This window comes from Paralichthys olivaceus, chromosome 3 (genome assembly GCF_024713975.1).
Source record: "Paralichthys olivaceus isolate ysfri-2021 chromosome 3, ASM2471397v2, whole genome shotgun sequence".
Classification (NCBI taxonomy): domain Eukaryota; kingdom Metazoa; phylum Chordata; class Actinopteri; order Pleuronectiformes; family Paralichthyidae; genus Paralichthys; species Paralichthys olivaceus.
In genome coordinates, this window is record NC_091095.1 from 27,468,598 (window position 1) to 27,476,912 (window position 8,315).

The 8,315-nt window shown below is 39.1% G+C and overlaps 1 long non-coding RNA gene across 1 annotated transcript; it reads right to left on the minus strand.

Moving 5' to 3' along the window:
* Nucleotides 1-433: 433 nt before the first annotated feature.
* LOC138407323 (uncharacterized) lies at nt 434-7,630 on the minus strand. The gene is made up of 3 exons (XR_011240754.1): nt 7,405-7,630; nt 5,127-5,239; nt 434-547 (listed from the first exon to the last, which is right to left on the minus strand). It is a non-coding gene; the product is annotated as an uncharacterized lncRNA (long non-coding RNA).
* Nucleotides 7,631-8,315: the final 685 nt, after the last annotated feature.

The window sequence follows — 8,315 nt, forward strand, 5'->3', positions numbered from 1 at the left end:
GGAGGAGACCCTGTGGATGATGACAATGTGTCTTACATGCATTACTTTCTGCGTCAGTTGCCAGTTGCAGCTCGAGGCATGTATCCAAAATTATCTTTTCCAGGCACTATACTGATACTGTAGTCACTACAAGTTACGCACGTTCCATTTTGCCTGGGGGACATTTAAAACAAACCAGTCTACAACACAATAAAAATCACATGAAAATCAACCTCCCTCCTCATCTTTTCATATTTTTTTCTCCTCAATTTTTTAATGTGGATTTAGAATTTGATACTGAGCATAGCCGTGAAATTGCCCCCCCCCCCAAATAGAAATGGTACAAGTTGTCAAATAAATGTTATCTACATAAATCCCCACAGATTTCAAAAACATTCTCAGAACACAGTTAACATCACAGTATATTGTAAGGTATCACATTTTTTATTACTCACCTTATTGATGGAACCTCAACCATATTTACTGTCCCTGGCTCAGACTCTCTCTCAAGCATCTACAGTAGGTGTTTTCATTCCCAAAACACAGGCTCTCTTGTGGTTCCAAGAGTCTGTAAGAGTAGAACAGGAGGTAGAGCATTCAGCTACCAGGCAGACAACTTCTGTGCATTTACGGTTAAACTTAAAACATTCCTTTTTGATAAAGCCTTGCTGGATCAGGTGAGTCCTGAACCATCCCTTAAGCTGCTATAGGTCTAGACTGCAGGGGAAACTCCCATCATCCACAGAGCACTTCTCCACTTCTCTCTGTCTCTCTGCCCCCCCCCCACCCCACACTCATTTATTTTTTTTAATAAATGTCAAAAACTATGTTATTGTTGTGTCTCTTTTCTCCCATAGTCCCTCTCTCTCTTTCTCTCTCTCATTGCAGATACCTCTGACTCCAGAACTGAAGGAGAACAACTATTATTATTATTATTATTAACAACAATACTTAATTAATTATTATATTAATTGTTGCTGCTATCATTGATAATCAATAACTTCTTTACACTGTTATTGTTTACATTTTAACTAGTAAGAGCTGATACCAGATGATCCAGGCAGATGATCGTCCACATTGAGCCTGGTTCTGCTAGAGGTTTCTCCCTGTAAGTGAGGGAGTTTTTACTCTTCACAGTCACCAAAGTCTGCTCATTGTGGGAACTGTTAGGTTTCTTTATATTAAACAAGATTTGAAGGTCTTGACCTTCTATGTAAAGTTCCTTGAGATAATGTATATTATGATTTGGCGCTATACAAATAAAATTGAATTGAATTGAATAGGTGATGGGATAATAATAACAATAATTAATTGAGCAGTAGTATTGCAATATATTCAGTAAACTGTACAGAAATAATATGTTTTTTTTCTTTCATGAACATATTTTCCATTTCATATTATGCACTTACCAACCTTTAACTGTGGGCTGAGTTTCCTGAGCACATATACACATTCACCTAACACACTGGTAAATATTAACCCTTACTATGAGGAACTCATACCTGAAAAAGGGAGTATTTGAATGAACGATACATGGACACAAACTTTTCTCAAATCATGTGCATTATGACTGAAGGGAGTAAGCGAGGTGTCTCTTAATGTTCCTCAAAAGCTACATGCTCCCTCTCCTGGATCCCTCTGGTAACTACACCTGCTCTTACTGCTGCTGGTGTTAGAATAACTTGTTGAACATAAAACACAAGAATACACAAAAATACTGTTCTCTAACTGCTGCAACTGACAGTAAACATTATAACCATAACATGAATATGCTCAAGTATTAGAATATGAGAAATTTAATGGTACTCTGCTACTTCAGCTAACTTGCGGGTAAAGCACAATATTCCTTGTGTCACAAAAAGCAACAAGTGTCAGAACCTGTCTGACTGCCTAATTCAACCAGGCACAACTTTTTTTCTTTCGCGCCTGCGGACACCAGGCCGAAATAGGTGGATGGGCTTTCTGTAAAGAAGGCTCCTGTCGTGGTTTCAAAGCTCTACGTGCTTTCTGGCATTTGCTGGAGGCCCGTCAAATTGCAATCTATAATGAAAGGGGAATCAGAAGTTAGTGTAAATCCCATTATCAATGCCTAGAATATGCTGGCCCCTCATTTCAGCCAAAAAAGCCTCAAACTGTTTGAAAGTTACACCGTTGCGATCATTAGGCCCCAGATCAACATTCTTCCCTCTCATACCCGTATGTACTCTGTACGGCTATCAAAATGGAGCCCGTAGAAATGGGCTTAATTGATACCAAAGGTCACAAAGGTCACCTGGGCCCTTCTGCAGTTTTGGTGAAAATCGGTAATGCAGGCTCAAAGAGCCCCTCGTGACCAGTGGGTCAAATTTGGGGCTCCTAGGCCCTTGGGAAGGCCCCGAAAGGGATCGTAATTTCCCCAAAAATCTCCAGAACCAAGAGGCTGCGAACCCTGTTTAGGCCCCTGACCAGCTAGAGGGCTGAAATCCAAGTGACAACTCATGTAGCGTTGATAAGAAATTCCCTCAAGCATTCCAAGTTACCAGATATAATGAAATTCCCTACTGACAGTCCTAACATATCACATTCACAGTGACGTTACTCTGACCTTTAACTTCGAAGGGAATAAAATTCTTCATCTTTGAATTGAAGTTAATATTTTTACCAAGTTTGACGACATTCCCATGAGCTGATCTTTAGATATCAATTTAAGGAAAAATATTTACATGCTTTGTGAGAACACTGTGACATTTGGCTACCAAAATGAAACCCAAATTCATATGAATGTTTGTGCCAAATGTGAAAGAATTCCCTGAAGGCCTTTCGGATATATCGCATTTACAAGGCAAGTAGTGTGCTTTGTGAGGTCCTAGTGACCTTGCCATTTGATCTTTGACAACTGAATTCTATTCAAGTCATCATTGAGTCCAAATGAATGTTTGTGCCACATGTAATGATATTTCCTTTGGACAATCCTGATAAATTGTATTCAAAACAATGCAAAGTCATGTGAGCTTGACCTTTTGACCTTTGACTAACATAACGTAGTTGTACATGAGATATCGCATTCACATGAATTGGCAAGACAGATGGATGGACAACCTGAAAACGTAATGCCTCTGGCCATACTGAATGTGAAAATGGTAAAGAAAGAAATATAGCAATACATGATAAATAATTTGTTCCATGTTCTTTTATTTTACATGGATGATTTCTTGACAAAACAAGCCAACTTTATAAATGTGAACTGAGTGTCAGAAATTAACATGACATTCATAGCATCTGCAAACAATTTTTCCCCACAAATTTCTGTAACTTTCTGAGAATCTACATCACAGTATATTGTAAAATATCATGTGTTTCAATACTCTCCTTATTGATGGAACCTCAGTGATGTCTACTGTCCCTGGCTCAGACACTCTCTCAAGCATCTACAGTACATGTCAAGAAAGGCAATGGTAACATTAAAATAACATTTGATATCTACAATTCAGTTGAACTATTATAGTTTCAGATATTTCTTTCTGTAAGTTCAATTCAGCATCTGCAGATGGACTCATTAGTACACGTCACCTGATTGACATGCACAAATGAGCAAAGAACATAGGAGAATCTGTGTTCTTATAACTCACAGCCCCCTCCCACTAAGCATGCAAAGGTAAAGTAAAGTTGTTTACATGTTCTGTGGATGACCCCCCCCCCCGTGAGATCCCAGTTGTTTGATCCCAATCAGAGATACAACGAGATACCATAAAGTTGTGGTTTCTCGAGGCCATAAAACTCAAGTCTCTTAAGCCACCATCGTAAACCTTAAAGTTGCCCTTTTAGATTAACAATTTGGTCAACCATTTGGTCAGTCCTCGACATACAGTACATGTCTGCTCATGCAATTATACATACACAAATGTAACATTTCCATTACAGTGCTAAAAGTGTTATAGCTGAGCAGGGATCAGTGAGGATGAGGTCGTATTTAAAGGGACCGCTTTGGTGAGAGAATGGGCTGTGATTGGTGAGTGACTGATGAGCACCCATGAACCTATCGTTAGCTGAGCACATGACTCCGTGTCCTGCATGAACTAACACAATGCTTCATTAGTCACTATTTAAGTTCAGGATTTCCACAATGACATTCTCACTTTAAACTTAATTTAAGGTATCTCGAATTGAGGCAAATTAAAGCTGACCTTAATTTATGATCAGTCACAATCAAATTGTCATATATCACAAATCATAAACTGGATTTATTTTCATAATTAATTATGGATAAAATTACAAGGCATGTTGCAGAAATCTGGAATGGATATCTATATCATTGAGCATTGTAACAAGTTACATTGTACAAGTACATGTTCTACTGAATAAGGGATCAGCCACTTGCTATCTGTAATACAAACAGCCATCATCAGGAACATCAGAGATATCATAGTTAATAATCATCCCAAGGTACTTGTAGTTCTCTACAATGTCTACCACATGTCCCTTGATGATAGTATTCTAAGAGTTTGAGGACTGATGCCTAAAACTCATGTCCTTGGTTTTTGTCACATTTAGTAGTAAAAATGCACAGTCACACCACTACAGATTCACAATCCACAATGGGACCATGGTTGTTCTCATCTGCATGGAGGAAACTGACTGTCACAGAGTCATCAGCAAATTTGAAAAGTAATCTGTTGTCATGCCAGCTGCGGCAGTCATCAGTATACACATTATAGAGGGGAGGTGAAAGGACACAGGAGGAGACCCTGTGGATGATGACAATGTGTCTTACATGCATTACTTTCTGCGTCAGTTGCCAGTTGCAGCTCGAGGCATGTATCCAAAATTATCTTTTCCAGGCACTATACTGATACTGTAGTCACTACAAGTTACGCACGTTCCATTTTGCCTGGGGGACATTTAAAACAAACCAGTCTACAACACAATAAAAATCACATGAAAATCAACCTCCCTCCTCATCTTTTCATATTTTTTTCTCCTCAATTTTTTAATGTGGATTTAGAATTTGATACTGAGCATAGCCGTGAAATTGCCCCCCCCCCAAATAGAAATGGTACAAGTTGTCAAATAAATGTTATCTACATAAATCCCCACAGATTTCAAAAACATTCTCAGAACACAGTTAACATCACAGTATATTGTAAGGTATCACATTTTTTATTACTCACCTTATTGATGGAACCTCAACCATATTTACTGTCCCTGGCTCAGACTCTCTCTCAAGCATCTACAGTAGGTGTTTTCATTCCCAAAACACAGGCTCTCTTGTGGTTCCAAGAGTCTGTAAGAGTAGAACAGGAGGTAGAGCATTCAGCTACCAGGCAGACAACTTCTGTGCATTTACGGTTAAACTTAAAACATTCCTTTTTGATAAAGCCTTGCTGGATCAGGTGAGTCCTGAACCATCCCTTAAGCTGCTATAGGTCTAGACTGCAGGGGAAACTCCCATCATCCACAGAGCACTTCTCCACTTCTCTCTGTCTCTCTGCCCCCCCCCCCCCCACCCCACACTCATTTTTTTTTTTAATAAATGTCAAAAACTATGTTATTGTTGTGTCTCTTTTCTCCCATAGTCCCTCTCTCTCTTTCTCTCTCTCATTGCAGATACCTCTGACTCCAGAACTGAAGGAGAACAACTATTATTATTATTATTATTAACAACAATACTTAATTAATTATTATATTAATTGTTGCTGCTATCATTGATAATCAATAACTTCTTTACACTGTTATTGTTTACATTTTAACTAGTAAGAGCTGATACCAGATGATCCAGGCAGATGATCGTCCACATTGAGCCTGGTTCTGCTAGAGGTTTCTCCCTGTAAGTGAGGGAGTTTTTACTCTTCACAGTCACCAAAGTCTGCTCATTGTGGGAACTGTTATGTTTCTTTATATTAAACAAGATTTGAAGGTCTTGACCTTCTATGTAAAGTTCTTTACCCATCTTTCACACTTTACTGCAGTAATTTCCTCCTGTCCTCAACCAGAAATATGTCACGCTATAATGTGATCCGTATAATGTTATTAAAAATGTATAAAACACCCCACACTTGAGAACAAACACAGTTAAGATCTGTTGTTATATAGATAGTATGCTTAATTAATTATTATATTATATTAATTGTTGCTGCTATCATTGATAATCAATAACTTCTTTACACTGTTATTGTTTACATTTTAACTAGTAAGAGCTGATACCAGATGATCCAGGCAGATGATCGTCCACATTGAGCCTGGTTCTGCTAGAGGTTTCTCCCTGTAAGTGAGGGAGTTTTTACTCTTCACAGTCACCAAAGTCTGCTCATTGTGGGAACTGTTATGTTTCTTTATATTAAACAAGATTTGAAGGTCTTGACCTTCTATGTAAAGTTCCTTGAGATAATGTATATTATGATTTGGCGCTATACAAATAAAATTGAATTGAATTGAATAGGTGATGGGATAATAATAACAATAATTAATTGAGCAGTAGTATTGCAATATATTCAGTAAACTGTACAGAAATAATGTTTTTTTTCTTTCATGAACATATTTTCCATTTCATATTATGCACTTACCAACCTTTAACTGTGGGCTGAGTGTCATAAAATTAACAACACATTCATAGCATCTGCAAACAATACTATATAACAACATTCAAGCATACTATCTATATAACAACAGATCTTAACTGTGTTTGTTCTCAAGTGTGGGGTGTTTTATACATTTTTAATAACATTATACGGATCACATTATAGCGTGACATATTTCTGGTTGAGGACAGGAGGAAATTACTGCAGTAAAGTGTGAAAGATGGGTAAAGAAGAGTTGAAGTGGAGTATAAAATGACCGTGGTATTAATGATAAACTAATCACATGAGGGATCGTCTCAGTTGTTAATTTGGAAAAAGGGAAACTCTAATAAAGTTATTGCATTACCTGAAAGGTTTCACAATGTAACTTGATGCGAATCCCCTTGCGAGTCTGCTATTGATCCGAAAAGTCTGAATCTGTGAATGTCTTTCACACTTTCCTTCAGTCACTTTCCTCTTGTCAATCGTTCCTGCTTCAGCTCACCGGTCGTAGCCAGAGGTGTGTTCCATCCAGGGCCGAAGGTGATGTTGCTTACTGCGGGGTTAACCCCCTTCACTTCCACCAATTGGAAAACAACACACGGGAGCTCCGCATCATATCAACTCCTTACGCTATAATGTAATCCATATAACGTTATTAAAAATTAAAAAACAAAAAAGATCTTACCAGCCTATACACCTCTCCTACACAGGGGAAGACCACGCCTCCACGACACACACTTTCATCAGAAATGAAACTTATCTCTCTCTCTCTCACGTGTCTGTGTGTGTCGGGTCAGATCAAGGTGATCAGCGGGACCTTTCATGTGACACCTGCATTTAGAGACGCGGTCTTTCAGTCGCCTGCAAAGACCCCCTCCTTTGCGCTTACCGCTCTGAACGCTGTCTCTGTCCACGCGCACAGTATGGAAGCCCTTGATGGTGGTGTTTTCGTCGGGAACATCCTGGTGCAGCCATGTCTCCGTAAAGCATATTAAACTACACTCACGATACTCCTTCTGACTTTGGACCAGTGCAGTCAGCTCGTCCATCTTATTCCCCAGCGATCTCACGTTTCCCATGACAATGGAGGGAAGACTCGCCTTTTCCTCCGTAGTTTTTTGGGTGCATCCCCTGTGTGTCCGTATCAAGATTTCAGCCGGAATATCATTGTCCGTGGTCACCGAAGGTCGCTTGCTCTCTCCAACTCCACGCAGGGAAAGACCGCGTCTCTAAATGCAGGAGTCACGTGAAAGGTCCCGCTGACCACCTTGATCTGACCCGACGCGCGCACACACACACACACACACACACACACACACACACACACACACACACACACACGTGAGAGAGAGATAAGTTTCATTTGTGTGTGTCGTGGAGGCGTTGTCTTTCCCTGTGTGGCAGGAAAGGTGCAAAGGTAAGATCTTTCTTGTTTTAAATTTTTAATAATGTTATACGGCTAGAAGGCAGCAGGGGCAGACAGGTCCCTTTCAGGTAATGCCTAACTTTATTACAGTTTCCCTTTTTCCAAATTAACAACTGAGACGATCCCTCATGCGATTAGTTTATCATTACTACCACGGCCATTTTGTACGCTACTTCAACTCTTCTTTTATGGGGTGCAGTTTGTTAAGCAGCTCACGCTGAAAATAACAGCAACATTTTGTCACATTTAGCTTCAAACCATGTTTAAAAAACTTGTGTGAATTTTTGAGAGTCACTTTTGCACATTTACAACAATATTTGTCAACTTAGAGATATTTTAAATATTTAAATCCAAATGTTAAATCTAAATGTTAA